The sequence below is a fragment of the Bombina bombina genome, chromosome 5 (genome assembly GCF_027579735.1).
Source record: "Bombina bombina isolate aBomBom1 chromosome 5, aBomBom1.pri, whole genome shotgun sequence".
Lineage (NCBI taxonomy): Eukaryota > Metazoa > Chordata > Amphibia > Anura > Bombinatoridae > Bombina > Bombina bombina.
In genome coordinates, this window is record NC_069503.1 from 703,004,572 (window position 1) to 703,022,566 (window position 17,995).

Genomic DNA, 17,995 nt, shown 5'->3' on the forward strand with positions numbered 1-17,995 from the left:
ATCCCCCTAATAAAATAAAAAATACCCCCAAAATACCCTATACTAAATTACAAATAGCCCTTAAAAGGGCCTTTTGTGGGGCATTGCCTCAAAGTAATCAGCTCTTTAACCTGTAAAAAAAATACAATACCCCCCCAACATTAAAACCCACCACCCACACACCCAACCCTACTCTAAAACACACCCAATCCCCCCTTAATTAAACCTAACACTAACCCCTTGAAGATTACCCTACCTTGAGACGTCTTCACCCAGCCTTGCACAAGTGGTCCTCCAGAGGGGCCGAAGTCTTCATCCGATCCGGGCAGAAGAGGACCTCCAGATGGCCAATAGAACTGAGCTTGCATTCTATTGGCTGATTGGAACAGCCAATAGAATGTGAGCTCAATCCTATTGGCTGATTGGATCAGCCGATAGGATTGAACTTCAATTTATGTTGGCTGATTGCATCAGCCAATAGGATTTTTCCTACCTTAATTCCGATTGGCTGATAGAATCCTATCAGCCAATCGGAATTGAAGGGGCGCCTTCTTGGATGACGTCATTTAAAGGAACCTTCATTCTTCAGTTGGACTTCGTTTGAAGAGGATGCTCCGCGTCGGCTGGATTGAAGATGGACCCGCTCCGCATGGATGAAGATAGAAGATGCCGTCTGGATGAAGACTTCTGGCCGTCTGGATGTCCTCTTCTGCCCAGATCGGATGAAGACTTCAGCCCCTCTGGAGGACCACTTGTGCCCGGCTGAATAAAGACGTCTCAAGGTAGGGTAATCTTCAAGGGGTTAGTGTTAGGTTTTATTAAGGGGGGATTGGGTGGGTTTTAGAGTAGGGTTCGGTGTGTGGCTGGTGGGTTTTAATGTTGGGGGGTATTGTATTTTTTTTTTCAGGTAACAGAGCTGATTACTTTGGGGCAATGCCCTGCAAAAGGCCCTTTTAAGGGCTATTTGTAATTTAGTATAGGGTAGGGAATTTTATTATTTTGGGGGTATTTTTTATTTTATTAGGGGGATTAGAGTAGGTGTAATTATTTTAAAAATTTGTAATTATTTTTTTATTTTCTGTAATTTAGTGTTTTTTTTTGTACTTTAGTTTATTTAATTTAATTGTAATTAATTGTAGTTAGTTTAGGTAATTAATTTAATTATAGTGTAGTGTTAGGTGTAATTGTAACTTAGGTTAGGGTTTATTTTACAGGTACTTTTGTCTTTATTTTAGCTAGGTAGTTATTAAATAGTTAATAACTATTTAATAACTATTGTACCTAGTTAAAATAAATACAAAGTTGCCTGTAAAATAAAAATAAACCCTAAGATAGATACAAATGTAACTATTAGTTATATTGTGGCTAGCTTAGGGCTTATTTTATAGGTAAGTATTTAGTTTTAAATAGGAATAATGTAGTTAATACTAGTAAATTTATTTAGATTATTTTAAATTATAATTAAGGTAGGGCGGTGTTAGGGTTAGGGTTAGACTTAGGTTTAGGGGTTAATAACTTTAGTATAGTGGCGGCGACGTTGGAGGCGTCAGATTAGGGGTTAATAAATTTAATATAGTTTCGGCGACGTTGGGGGGGGCAGAGTAGGGGTTAATAAATATCATGTAGGGTTCGGCGATGTTGGGGGCATCAGATTGGGGTTCATTAGTATAATGTAGGTGGCGGCGGTGTCCGGAGCGGCAGATTAGGGGTTAGTAATATAATGTTGTTGTCGGCGACGTCGGGGGCGGCAGATTATAATAATTTGCGATTTATATAGAGCTTTTCTCCCTGTGGGACTCAAAGCACTTTACAAATATACCCACATAAGACATAAAAGTTAGGAGTTTCTGAAAGTCAGATAAGCGGACTGAATGCCTGATGGAAGAGGTGGGTCTTTAGCTTTTTTTTAAAAGTCTGTAAGGACGTGCCTCTCTGATTGCGCACAGTAAAGAGTTCCAGAAAGTAGGGGCAGCGTGGCCGAATGCTCTGGAGCCTGAGTTTGTCCTTATTCTTGGCACTGAGAGGAGGGATGTGTTGGCTGACCTAAGTGAACGGGATGGGATGTAGGGTGTCAGGAGCTCTTTCAGGTACTGTGGGCCTTGCTTGTTTAAGGCTTTGAAGGTCAGTAGGCCAATTTTAAAATATGTTCGCCATTTAATTGGAAGCCAATGCAGGGAGTGGAGAACAGGTGTTATGTGGCAGGAGATTAGGGGTTAATAATATAATGTTGTCGGCGATGTCGGGGGCGGCAGATTAGGGGTTAATAAGTATAAGATTAGGGGTGTTTAGACTCGGGGTTCATGTTAGGGTGTAAGGTGTAGACATAAAAAGTATTTCCCCATAGGAAACAATGGGGCTGCGTTAGGAGCTGAACGCTGCTTTTTTGCAGGTGTTAGGTTTTTTTCAGCCGAATCTGCCCCATTGTTTCCTATGGGGAAATAGTGCACAAGCACGTTTAGCCAGCTTACCGCTACCGTAAGCAACGCTGGTATTGAGGTAAGATGTGGAGCTAAATTTTGCTCTCCGCTCACTTTTTAGAGGCTATCGCCCGGGTTGAAAAAAACCTGTAATACCAGCATTGTTTGCAGGTGAGCGGTGAGCTGGAACTGAGCGTTAGCACCGCAAGCCTTACCGACAAAAACTTGTAATCTAGCCGTAAGTTAATAAAGCTTACTTTGATTTTAAAACTAGGAAAAAATACTGGTCTGTGGGATATAAGCTCACTGGCAATACCAAATCCATATTGATAGAGACATACAATGAAAACTCAAATACAAAAAGTTATTTTTTCTCAATGGAAAAAAGTAATTCATTTCAAAATACCATTTTATTAGATACAACAAAAAAATTAAAATAAAGTCTCTTCAAAAATGTAGTTTGTATTTTCTTATAATGTGGTATTCGCTTTAAAAAAGGCACAAAATGAAAAAAAGCAGATTTAAATATCACCAAGCAACATATTGCATGAGTCATGAAACTTAGATGAAATATTGTACATCTATGAAAATAATAATGTTTGATATCAGGGCCGGATTTCCCATTAGGCACAGTAGGCATGTGCCTACAGGCGCCTTGCAGTGAGGGGCGCCTGCCTGTCAATAATAAAAAAAAAAAAAAAAAAAAAAAAATTTTTTTTTTTTTTTTTTTTTTTTATGAGGGCATTTATTTTAGTAAGAATTGTGCTGCCAGGTGCCTACAAAGTCGAGTGTTTCATTGGGAATATGTTACAGCAGTTGAGGGAGCCATGAAGGAGAGAGGGGCAAAGATTAAAACTAAACCCCTCCCATTGAATTTCTAAATTCTAATTTTAAACACATTTGTTGACCCCTGGATTACATATAATCTACAACATTCCATGTTTTCCTTTGAGAGCAACATCATATGATATTTATATTTCAGAACAAAATAAATGTAACATCTGTGTGTGTTTGTACCAAAAATATCAGAGTTTACAAGATTTTTTTCCCTACATTTTATATTTTCTTCCACTGGCTGCACAGGTTGTTGATGGTGATGAGCTTGCATGCTGCTAGTTTTAATATTGCTATTGTTTACACAAAACTGTGTTTGACTCCAACAAAATGTTAAGCACATAGTCAAAGTCATCTCCAGAAAAGCAATACACTAATGGCTTGTCAATAAACATGTCCTATGAGCCCATCTGGGTCTGCACAGATGTGTATTGCTGTCTCAGAACTGACATTGACTATGTGTTTAACTCTTTTGCAAGAGGCTAACACACTTCTCTGCAAGCACTAGTGCAATAATAAAATGCCCAGCAAACTGTCACATTTGATGTCCCTTTAAATAGGGTTTTCTTTAGAATATTTTGCATTAAAAGTTTAACATGATTTGTTTTTGTTATACATAATAGAAATTGTATGGCCATTTGAGTCAAGTGAATATTGATTTTTGGTGTAGCTTCCATTACAACAAATATTGCAATTGGTGTGTGTATTTGTGTATCTCCATAAAAGGGAAAATGTAATTTTACATCTAATATTTATTTTTAGTTGTCCTAAATAATAATAAAAAAAAGTCCTCATTTTTTCCACTTTTTTCTAGGGGGGGTGGGGGGGTGGGGGGGGCGCTTCAGGTTTTTGTGCCTACAGGCACCTGAGATGTAAATCCGGCCCTGTTTGATATATGTCATAGAAAAACACTTTCCCATGAAATATAGAAGGAATAAGAAAATACATTCATTGGCATTATGTAATATGTATGTTTTGCTTATGTTAATTGTGCGTGATTACTTCAAGACAGATGCCAAATAAATAGATATTATGGTAAATAACAGCTTCAGTTTAATTATCCAGTATTTACATAGTGTTAATTTATCAATAGATTTTAGTTTTCTTGTTGGATTTCTTTTTTTATTCTTAAAAACCATGGTTGCCAGATGAATTAATATGGAAACACCTGAAAGTGCTTAAAGATATAATTTCAGGATGACGTTTATGATCGCATATAATTGAATTCTGAGGTATATTTGTTTATAAATACAAATTAAATATACTTTTCACAACTATTAGTTAAACTGATTGAATGATCCTTTGAAATGAGATGGGAAAGTCTGTGGACAGTCAAATTTATAAATTCCATTACATAGAGAGGTGTCTGTCTGGAATGTGTCATTCAGAAATTTAAAATTTGTACTTTTACAAGCATTTTTTTTTTTTTAATAATCTTTGAATATGTTTTGAAATGAATATATGTACTTGTGCACTATATTTATGTGTGTGTGTATATATATATATATATATATATATATATATACGCATAATACACACACACACACACACACACACATATATATATATATATATATATAAAGGTAATAGAAGATAGCACTCGCTGGGCTTAAGGATAAGCAATAGAAGCTTTTATTTACGTGATGTTTCGGGGACAGCTCCCCTTCATCAGATCGGTCTGATGAAGGGGAGCTGTCCCCGAAACGTCACGTAAATAAAAGCTTCTATTGCTTATCCTTAAGCCCAGCGAGTGCTATCTTCTATTACCTTTATTTCTACCTGCATTCAGCACCCTGGCAACTGGACACCTGTTTGTGCACCAGCCTCTGTGAATATATATATATATATATATATATATATATATATATATATATATATATATATATATATATACACACACATGTCTGAGGAAGGGGATATATTATCCCTGAAACATTACGGTCACGATCACAGTAAAGATTTATTGAAAAGTTCCAGCTCCATACTCTGTATATATATATATATATATATATATATATATATATATATATATATATATATATATATATATATATATATATATATATAAAGAAAAAACAAAACAAAAAGTAGACCCTGTACAGCACAGACTCGTTCAAGGCAAAAACATTAAAAATGAAACTAACATGTAAAGCGTAAAGGTCTCAAAGTGGGAAACAATCAAACAATATTTATTAGAAAAACACACAATATAAAAGTATATATACCCATAAGCAAAACTCTATTCTGGTATCTAAAGAAGGAGTCAAGCATATGGTCCATTTAGATGGGATACCCCTGTATAATGAATTCCAACGTCGCTCTGGGATCATGTGGTTTAAATATACAGCCCAGCAGAAATTAGATACCAACTTTGCCACAAGTCAGTTTGTGAAATGTCTGCCCTACTACATCTGCCCTGGTCAACTGTAAGTGCTGTTATTATGAAGTAGAAGCACCTAAGAGCGACAACATCCCAACCAAGAATTGACCAAGCAAAATTCACAGGGAGGCGCTGCTGAGTGCTAAAGCGCCTAGGGCGTAAAATGCCTATAATATGTTGCATCACTCACCAAAGAGTTCAAAACTGCATTTGGAAGCAACATCAGCGTAAGAAATGTTAAATGCAAACATTTCATTCAGGATTTAGTATTTTTTTTAGGTTTTTCTCAAGTAAACATCTGTTTTTTAGTCCTAAATGACATTATACTCAATATATACTGTTCTACCCTAAACTGTACTATAAATATGTACAGCTCCATCAGTTTCATATGATCAGCAATTGTCAAAATTTGTTATAATGCTGGAGGATCAGACCCTAGCGACCATCGTAATGTATAGAATCAAGGGTTTCTGGTTCTTTGGTCCAGCCAAAATTGAAATAGACCCATCACAGGAGTTATTTGGACTGATATATCATTAGAGCCTCATAGATTTATTTATTTATAAAATATTTTACCAGGAAGGATACATTGAGATTTGTCTCATTTTCAAGTATGTCCTGGGTCCACAAAACATTGCATTGATACAATAGGGTACAATAAAATTCAAAAACAATAATAATACACAATAAATGCAAACATTTTACATAGAACAGGTAAGAAATATATAATCAACCATGACAGGTGCATTCTGTTTTGAGATATGTAGAGAGGGATCTCTTAAAGGATATTAGGCTTGGGGAAGGTTTGAAAGTGTGCGGGAGGTCATTCCATAACTGTGGCGCTCTGTAGGAAAAGGAGGATCGAGCTGCTTTCTTTTTGTATTGAGGCAAACTAAATAATGTGCTGGTACTGGATTGGAGATTATAGGAGGTGGGAATAGCCGGGGAGAGCATTCTGCTCAGGTAGGGTGGGAGCTTCCCAGAAAGGCACTTAAACACAAGGCAGGAAAGATGGAGGGTGTGTCTGGATTCCAGCATCAGCCAGTTTAGTTCTTTTAGCATGTCACAATGGTGGGTCCTGTAGTTACATTGTAGCACAAAGCGGCAGAACGAGTTATACAATATATTAAGTTTATTAAGGTGAGTTTGCGGTGCAGGTGCGTATACTACATCCCTATAATCCATGATAGGCATCAGCATTTGCTGTACAATCTTTTCCTTTACTGTAGGGCTGAGGCAAGATTTGTTTCTGTACAGGGCACCTAATTTTGGATAAAGTTTAGATGCAAGTTTTCCTATGTGGAGGCCAAAAGATAGATTAGGGTCTAACAACATACCCAAGTATTTGAAAGAGTGGACTGTGGTAAGCGTGCAATTGGATTTTGTTTTGATGCGTAGATGGGAATTTTGTAATTTGTGTAATTTAGGACCCATTCCAAAGATCATTGTGACAGTTTTGTCAGTGTTTAGGAAGAGTTTGTTTTTTGAGATCCACTTTTCTACTTCTGTGAACTGGTCTTGGAGCACTGCTTCAAGCTGCGGCAGATCAGATTTGTTTGCATAGATTACCGTGTTGTCTGCGTACATGTGTACAGTTGAGGATTTGCAGACATTAGGCAGATCATTTATAAATAATGTGAATAGTAGGGGGCCGAGAATGGAACCTTGGGGAACACCACACGTGACTGGGAGAGGGAAGGAGTCACTGTTAGAAATGGAGACATATTGTGATCGATCTGATACATATGATCTAAACCAGGTTAACGGACGATCAGCAATACCAGAGTTCTTTAGTTTGAGCAGTAGTATGTCGTGGTCTACTGTGTCAAAAGCCTTTGCAAAATCAAGGAAAATAGCTCCAGTTAGGTCTCCTTGTTCCATGCCAGTTTGGATGTCGTTGCAAACTTTTAGGAAGGCAGTTGTAGTGGAGTGATTTGGTCGAAAACCTGATTGATCAGGTGTCAGATAGTTAGAAAGTTGGTAATACTCGCATAATTGCGTATGGACGCATTTTTCTAAGATTTTTGACAATACTGAGAGCAATGATATAGGGTGATAGTTAGAAACCAACGTTAACTCCCCACTTTTATGAATAGGCACTACTCTTGCAGTTTTCCAGAGTTTGGGTATGTATCCAGACACCAAGGATTCATAAATTAGGGTTGTGACAGGCTTAGCAATTGCCGGCGCACTGAGCTTCAACAGCATTGCTGGGATTTGATCAGGTCCAGACTGGTTTTTCATTTTTAGATTATTAAGGTGTTTCTTAATGACATTGATGGGTACAGGTCTAAAATGGAACTTCTCTATATTAGGTCTTTGCTGTTTTAGTGGGGCCTGATCCACATTTGTAGCTTCAGGATGCGTGCCATTTATTAGTTTGTCAATCAGGGTGGTGGAGCATCCAACAAAATAATTGTTAGAGGCATTTGCTACTTCTAAGGGAAGTTGCAGGTTTTGGTTATCCACATTGACAGTGGAGGGTTGGGAGTGGATTGGTGGATTTTGTAAGTTATTTACGAGTTTCCAAAACTTTCTAGGGTTAGATATATTATTGTGCAGATTTTCACAGAAATATTGGGCCTTGGCCAATTTTGTTTGTTTAGTGCATTTATTTCGCCATTGTCTATATACACAGTGATCATTCATAGAGCCAGTATGCTTGAACTTTGACCACAATGAATCCAGAAATTGGTACATTTGAATGAGGTCAGCTGTGATCCAACTCTCACCTTACGCAGCTCAAAGACCTGTTTCCATTTATCCCTAGTTTTTCTAATGACTTTACCCCCTTGTATACCCCAAGCATACATATGGGAAGGATTAATGCTCAGCATAATTTTGCCTTACCTTGAGCAATATTTTGCCTTCCTTGTCCATTTAATAGGAAAATGTGCCTAAATGTCATGAATTGATACTCTTGGTTATTTATTTAAATTTCTTAAATGTACTTAACAAAAAATATATATATATTATATTCCTATCTGAGGTAGAGAAAAGATAATAAATGTGCAATCAGAAAGTAGTATCAGAAAACAATAAATGTTAGGGCCTGAGGGTGTAAATATCATATTTATCCAATAGTAATAATAATAATATAATTATTATTAGCTGTCATTACCTATCAAGTTATAATGGCTCTTTTCTGCCTTCAACAATATATTTCAAAGGATGTAAAGAAAAAGTATACAAGTTAAAACCTATGTTTCATCTAGAAACTATAGCTGAATTATGAAACCTTTGATCTTACTAGATCTGAAAGTGCACTAAGGGGCCGATTTATTAAGCTCCGTATGGGCTTCAGATTCCCTGGAAACAGAAGTTATGAAACAGCGGTCTAAAGACCACTACTCTATAACTTGTCTGCCTTCTCTGAGGCTGCGGACAGAAATCAACCCGATCGAATAAGATCGGGTTGATTGACACCCCTGATTGGACACAAATCTGCAGGGGGCGGCATTGCACCAGCAGTTCACAAGAACTGCTGGTGCAATGATAAATGCTGACGGCGTATTCTGTCGGCATTTATCGATGTGTAGTGGACATGATATGCTACATCGTATCATGTGACATTTGCTCTTTAATAAATATACCCCTAAGAGCTCCCAGTCACCTGAGAATTTGTTATATTGTCATGAACCAGGATTTCTGTCATGTTTATACCACTTTCTTTATACAAATTTTGTGTCCCTGTTTCTCAAAAAAAAAACTGCACTCAACCTGACCAAACATCTCCCAAACTCCAAAATTCCAACCACTTCTGTACACAGACGTCCCACCCTGGTCCAAACACAAATAAAACACCTGTCTTTAAGACCTCGTCACACAGGTTTCACCATGAGATGTTTACTCATTGATGTTCTCATTAATTACTCTAGTATTGACTCTGGATTTCCTGCAGAAATGTTAGATGCTCACTTTCATCTCCATCTTTCATTCCAATCTCATTAAACAATCCATACTTTTTAACCAAGCTAGCAGGTTTAATAAAATTTGCTCTCATACTGAATACAGTAATAAACTGGTGCTTGCATTCCCCACAGACTTGTACAACTAGGGTGATTGACAGCCTCTGCTTGCGCAATGTTAAATGCGGGGCAGCTTATTGCTGCCCGCTAGCTGCAATGCTGGGCAGACAGCTTCAGAATTGTTTGATCTTTTCTGCCTGGAGGAAAACAGCAAAGCAAGTCACAATAAGAAGCCAAACAATATTAAACAGCCAAAGTCATGTATATCTGCAAATTATATACATGAGACCGTGTATTGCATGCCAGTCCAATGTAACTAAATATTGCACTCAAGGGTAACATCATTTTAACCAGACTGACTACTCCATTCAAAACCTTAAAATAAAGATTCGCAAGATGTCATTTCAAGAGCACCCTGGAACAAAATATTTTTAAAATAAATGATAACACATTTCTACACTTTAGGTGCTGAGCAGAATGTTTACTTTAATTTCATGATATATTATGTTATGTGCCACATCATTTGGTTCATTATACTTAATATTTTACAATTTATATATTTGTATAATTGTAATCTTATGACATGTTGTTCCTGCGTGCATGCTGTCTCTCTCTTCCTGTTTTTCTGTATAGGCTGAATTCAGACACACTGCAACTACAGCACGTTAAAGAGATATGAAAAAGTGCTCCCTTAGTAAAACAAAAATATATGTTAAAGTAAACATAAAAATAAACAGATTGTGTTAAAAACAGCAAACAACTTGCTTGTTTTCTTGCAAAATGAGCATTTAAAAATTTCACTGCATTTAGTAAGATAAGGGAGCTACAATTAGGCAATGTGTAAGTTCTACTGCTACAAAAGTCCTCTTCTGAACATGGTCAAAAAAACTGAATGGAGCTAGTGCGTGTATCTCCTACAACCACTTTACTGGAAAGCAAATAAGCAGCTTTCCCTTTAGAGACCTAGCCCTCTTGTTGGGCTGTGACATGAAGTAATAAACCCTGCATAAATAAAGCTAAAAAAAAAAGAAAGAAAGAAAATTTGTTATTTATTACATTGACTGTTTTATATCTATTTAAAAAGTAGAGGTCTTTAGACTCCTGCTTCCTAACCTATAAGCCACCACAAAGTCTTTAAACCCCTGCTTCCTAACCTATAAGCCACCCCAAGGTGTTAGACCCCTGCTTCCTAACCTATAAGCCACCTCAAGGTCTTTAGACCCCTGCTTCCTAACCTATAATCCCCCCCCCCAAGGTGTTAGACCCCTGCTTCCTAACCTATAAGCCACCTCAAGGTCTTTAGACCCCTGCTTCCTAACCTATAAGCCACCTCAAGGTCTTTAGACCCCTGCTTCCTAACCTATAAGCCACCACAAGGTGTTTAGACCCCTGCTTCCTAACCTATAAGCCACCACAAGGTCTATAGACCCCTGCTTCCTAACCTATAAGCCACCACAAAGTTTTAAGATCTCTGCTGCCTAACCCATAAGCCACCACAAGGTCTTTAGACCCCTGCTTCCTAACCCATAAGCCACTACAAAGTTTTAAGATCTCTGCTGCCTAACCCATAAGCCACCACAAGGTCTTTAGACCCCTGCTTCCTAACCTATAAGCCACCACAACGTTTTAAGACCTCTGCTTCCTAACCCATAAGCCACCAAAAGTTTTTAGACCTCTGCTTCCTAACCCATAAGCCACCACAATGTCTTTAGACCCCTGCTTCCTAACCCATAAGCCACCACAAGGTCTTTAGACATCTGCTATCTAACCTATCTGCCACCCTTGGGGCGGCAGACGTAAAACAACCCAGACTCACTCATCTGGGATGCTTGACAAATCCTGCTCTTGGTTGCAATTAGTTGCATGACAGCAGGGGCGGTGCTGCACAAGTGTTTGCATGTGCAATCCTAAATGTGGTCATCTGATGCTAACCCACTCACCTCGAACATGCACTGACAGGTTCCCTAACTGGGAAATGGGGGTCTATAACTTTCCTTTTGACAATTGCCTTTTAAGGTATAATTTGTAAATTTGATCATTGATCAGAATTGCTTTACCTTTACATATTTAATTATTGCAATTTTGTATAATCAGAATGCCCTATTAACAGAGAACCAAAGACTATTAACCCTTTTGCGGCAAGAAAGTACTGCAATTGTTCACTTAAAAGAATATATTAGTGTGATAGGGACACAGTACACTACTATTGCACTGATGTGTGCCTCTAAATAAGTGTTTAACCCCTTAAAGCTCTTCTGCTCCTACGCTGGTTATAGGACTGTTGGAAGGTAGATACGTACATATGCCACTCCTGACTGGCTCACCGCAGTGTCCAAGTTAGAAGTGGTAGTGGGATTTAAACACATAGAGGCAAGCAGCAGTGTGATAGCAAATGGCTCCAGTGCCTTAGAGCTTTTTAAAATTAGCCCCTTTAAGGGGTACAATAGTGTTATGTACAAAATTGATAGCTTAAAAATATGTTCTATCTAAATTATTAAAGGGATGTTAAAGTAAAAAATAAACTTTCATGAACCAGGCAGAGCATACAATTTAAAAAAACTTTCTAATATACTTATATTATCTAATTTGCTTCATTTCCTTTGTATCCTTTGTTGAAAAGCTTACCTAGGTAGGCTCAGGAGCAGCAATACACTGCAGGGAGATGGCTGCTGATTGGTTGCTGCACATATATGCCTCTTGTGTTCGGTTCACCCAATGTGCTCAGCTAGCTCCCAGTAGTGCATTGCTGCTCTTTCACCAAAGGATGCAGAGATAATGAAGCACATATAAGTAAATTGGTAAGTTTTTAAAAATTGTATGCTCTGTCTGAATCATGAAAGACATTTTGGGTTTCATGTCCCTTTAAAGCCTGGATAAAGAAAATATCCACAGACGTTGCTGTTGCATTTTAGATCATCACTCTAAAATTATTTCCATTCTTCTTATGCAGGTAAATATGTTGCAGCTGATGTTTGCTTTGTTTTCTCAGAAAATGTCCTCTCTTCATAGTATGTAAACTTGAATCTTTTCATATCCAGACTTATTTTTCACAATTCCCACTCCCTCCCTCTATTATTTTAGCTACCCCTATAATTAAGCATGTACAGAGCCTTTGACATTATGGGCTGGAAAAGACAGGAGCTCATACCTGTGACATCAGAGCAGGGCAGCCTCTGTATATATTATAGAAAACTGCCTCTAGCATGAACTGATGTTAGGTTATTGCACTGACACACTGCAGCTAACAGAGAGCTTGTCTACCTGTCTACATACTGGTGACTGCCTGCTCCCAGCGTACCTTGCAGCAGAGGCATACTACCTGTAACAACAATTCTGCTATTTAAAAAGGTAAGATTTAGAAATAATAGCTTGTTTGTTCTACAAGTAAAAAAGGAGTAGTTTATGGTCTCAATATCTTAAAGCAAAAAAAGGCTAAATGTGAATATTGTATTCTCAAAACTGCCTTAAAATATTGGGTAAATGTAGCATTGGAGACTTTTTGGAAAATTTGACTACTTTTAATTTATAGAAACCTGAATGTTAGCATTTAGTAGTGGAGTTACAAATATTTCCCAGTTTTATGACATGGTATGCATAAATCAGTTTGCATTATGATATATGCTATTGCTTTGTTAATGGTTGTTAAATATTTTAATAACAAGCATTAGTTTATTTTGCTTATTTAAATTGTAAGACATAATATTTGTGGGTGTGTATATTTTTTAAAAGGTTTATACATCTAGTGTGTCTGTATATGTTTGCATTTGAGAAAGTATTTCAATTTCTTTTTTGTTATTCCTTAGTCAAATTTTGTGCCAATGTTGTTCTTTACTAAATACATTTGTTCATGAGTTTGTTCAGTTTAAACTTATTTTATATTGTCTTGTCAGCACCCAAAATATATTACACAGCAAGTGATGGTGTTTTTATATATCTTGTTTTTATTAAATACTTTTAAAAATATGCATACTTAATACTGTATTAGATTATGAGTTGATCGCTAATTTTGCACTCCCACTTGTGAATTAACTGATGCTTTTTGCACGTGTCAGGTTGCGCTCGTATTACAAGTTGACATTGCGACTGAGTTAACTTATTCTCCCATAGAAATCAAAAGAGCGCACAAACTGTAAAAAAAACCCAACTAACACATATAGTTGTGCGCTAACCTGATCGTGTCTATTCAAGTGCGCTAAACTTGACATAGTGCAACATGGGAATGTCCACAGCACAATTTGCTTAAAAAAGTATCTTTATTGACAAAAGATAGAGCGACGTTTCGTGACTACTGTCACTTAATCATGCTATACATACAATACTCAGAGGTGGTTCTTTTAAACAGTTATCTTGGCGCCAATACATTTTACTCTTGAGCGCCACCTGCTGCACAAAATATCTTACTCTTCAAACTTTCAAAATTTATACAATTTGCAACAAGATACTTTTTGTTCGAGATACATAGTTTAAACATTTTTACAGCAGACATACTATCCTACAACATTTAAAGCAGTTATAACTAACCCTGATAGCAGTACTACATATCTACATACCATTATAAATCAAATTTAATTAAACCTATTCTTCACCATAAGACTGACCAATCAAAGTCCCTATTCATACCATGTGGTACTAATGATCCCAATCTATGAATCCAATGCATTTCTTTTTGTTTCAATATTTTCTCACGGTCACCACGTCGCTCTATCTTTTGTCAATAAAGATACTTTTTTAAGCAAATTGTGCTGTGGACATTCCCATGTTGCATATTGTTATAGTGGAATTGGGCAGATTTCCACGGTCGACACGAGCACAGTATTTTGCCTGGCAGCTGTTCTACATATTGCTGAAACTTGACATAGAGGGGCATATGTATCAAGCTCCGAATGGAGCTTGATGCCCCGTGTTTCTGGCGAGCCTGCAGGTTCGTCAGAAACAGCAGTTATGAAGCAGCGGTCACAAAGACCGCTGCTCCATAACCTGCCCGCCTGCTCTGAGTAGGCGGACACACATCGCCGGAAATCAACCCGATCGAGTACGATCGGGTTGATTGACACCCCCTGCTGGCGGCCGATTGGCTGCGAGTCTGCAGGGGGCAGCGTTGCACCAGCAGCTCTTGTGAGCTGCTGGTTCAATGCTGAATACGGTGAGCGTATTGCTCGCCGTATTCAGCGAGGTCTGTTGGACCTGATCCGCAGTGTCGGATCAGGTCCGCCAGACCTTGATAAATAAAGCCCGAAATATGAATATTTCACATTCCAATGTTCATCACATAAAATAATGTGTTCTATTTATTCTTAAAGGGACACTCAAGTCAAAATTACATTTTCACGATTCAGATAGCGCACACAATTTTAAACAAATTTCCAATTCACATCCATTATCTAAATGTGCACAATCTTTTTTAATACACACTTTCTGAAACACAAGCAGCTACTGAGCATGTGCAAGATTCATAGACTATAAGTATATGCATTTTGTGATTGGCTGATGGCTGTCACATGATGCAGGGGAGGGAAAATAGAACAAACTTTAAAATGTGTTAGAAAGAAATCTACTACTCACATGAAACTTAAACTACAGGGAGTGCAGAATTATTAGGCAAGTTGTATTTTTGAGGATTAATTTTATTATTGAACAACAACCATGTTCTCAATGAACCCAAAAAACTCATTAATATCAAAGCTGAATAGTTTTGGAAGTAGTTTTTAGTTTGTTTTTAGTTATAGCTATTTTAGGGGGATATCTGTGTGTGCAGGTGACTATTACTGTGCATAATTATTAGGCAACTTAACAAAAAACAAATATATACCCATTTCAATTATTTATTTTTACCAGTGAAACCAATATAACATCTCAACATTCACAAATATACATTTCTGACATTCAAAAACAAAACAAAAACAAATCAGTGACCACTATAGCCACCTTTCTTTGCAAGGACACTCAAAAGCCTGCCATCCATGGATTCTGTCAGTGTTTTGATCTGTTCACCATCAACATTGCGTGCAGCAGCAACCACAGCCTCCCAGACACTGTTCAGAGAGGTGTACTGTTTTCCCTCCTTGTAAATCTCACATTTGATGATGGACCACAGGTTTTCAATGGGGTTCAGATCAGGTGAATAAGGAGGCCATGTCATTAGATTTTCTTCTTTTATACCCTTTCTTGCCAGCCACGCTGTGGAGTACTTGGACGCGTGTGATGGAGCATTGTCCTGCATGAAAATCATGTTTTTCTTGAAGGATGCAGACTTCTTCCTGTACCACTGCTTGAAGAAGGTGTCTTCCAGAAACTGGCAGTACGACTGGGAGTTGAGCTTGACTCCATCCTCAACCCGAAAATGCCCCACAAGCTCATCTTTGATGATACCAGCCCAAACCAGTACTCCACCTCCACCTTGCTGGCGTCTGAGTCGGACTGGAGCTCTCTGCCCTTTACCAATCCAGCCACGGGCCCATCCATCTGGCCCATCAAGACTCACTCTCATTTCATCAGTCCATAAAACCTTAGAAAAATCAGTCTTGAGATATTTCTTGGCCCAGTCTTGACGTTTCAGCTTGTGTGTCTTGTTCAGTGGTGGTCGTCTTTCAGCCTTTCTTACCTTGGCCATGTCTCTGAGTATTGCACACCTTGTGCTTTTGGGCACTCCAGTGATGTTGCAGCTCTGAAATATGGCCAAACTGGTGGCAAGTGGCATCTTGGCAGCTGCACGCTTGACTTTTCTCAGTTCATGGGCAGTTATTTTGCGCCTTGGTTTTTCCACACGCTTCTTGTGACCCTGTTGACTATTTTGAATGAAACGCTTGATTGTTCGATGATCACGCTTCAGAAGCTTTGCAATTTTAAGAGTGCTGCATCCCTCTGCAAGATATCTCACTATTTTTGACTTTTCTGAGCCTGTCAAGTCCTTCTTTTGACCCATTTTGCCAAAGGAAAGGAAGCTGCCTAATAATTATGCACACCTGATATAGGGTGTTGATGTCATTAGACCACACCCCTTCTCATTACAGAGATGCACATCACCTAATATGCTTAATTGGTAGTAGGCTTTCGAGCCTATACAGCTTGGAGTAAGACAACATGCATAAAGAGGATGATGTGGTCAAAATACTCATTTGCCTAATAATTCTGCACTCCCTGTATGTGCTTTTGCATTTTCTTTTTATTATGCTTTAACTGATTATTTTTTTTAATGTGTTTAGTGGTCCTTTAAATAAATATTTTTATATATATATGTTTTTTTAGGGGTAAAATATATATCTATACCCATTTACTGATTAACTTTCAACTCATAATAAGCGCACTATTTGCATCCAGCAAAGTGCAGAGAAATACCTTATATCACTTGTGCGTTACAGTTAGCATGCCACTCATAATGTAGCCCACTGTGGGTGGCCGGTTACACATGGAACACAGTAGGTTGTGGTACAGAATATGTGGTTAGTAAAGGAGAGTTAAAGGAATGAAAAACAAAGGAATGGGCCTTTTTTAATCTTTTTAGATGAAATGGTGTATAGAATTATTTTTGTGTGTGCTTTATATAGAACTAACAACCACATACCTGACAGTTCAGTTTTAAGACAAATCTATACAAGTTTAATGTAGAAATGATTTATACAGTCTGTAGCATCTCACAATGATTTGCTCAACTGTTACATGTTTTTGAACAGTTTCATTTAAAGGGACCCATATGCTGAATCACTTGAAAGCGAAGCAGCATGAAAAAACTGATTACAAAATATGACATGAAAATCTACAGTATGTATTAAAAAAGTAACGTTATCTTAGAATTTCCTCAGTAGCCTCCTCCCATTGTAGAGGAACTTTAAAGGGACAGTAAAGTCAAAATTAAACATTCATGCCTAAAGACACATGCATGCTCCTGAGCTTATCCAGGATGTCTCTTTTGCAAAGAATAACCAGAGAACTAAGCAAAACTGATAATAGAAGTAAATTGGAAAGCTGTTTAAAATTTCATATTCTATCATTCTATTCAATTCTATTCAGTCAATTTAAGTAAAATTTTGACTTTACTGTCCCTACAAGCATCCAGTCAGGATGCCTGTCCTGGGACTAGCAAGGATGCATGCATCTCACATGTGCAGGCACAGTCATTTTTTCCTTTCTCATTTCAAGGAAATTTATTATGAAATCTTACAAGATCATTATGAAATCCTTCAAGATTATAGCAAAATTAGTGTGATGGATCCCAGAACCTGCGCTCAAGGAGAAGGTCCTTTAGCGCAGGCTCTGGGATCAGCCACGCTAAGCCTCCTATTAGCACGGCCAGGGCTGGATTTACAACCCAGGTTCCTGTAGGCACCAAAATCTGAAGTGCCCCCACTCACCGTTGTGTCTGTAACTTTAACTAAGATGGGCCGGAAGTGAAATAAAAGCAGCGCTCGTGTGCGGCAGCC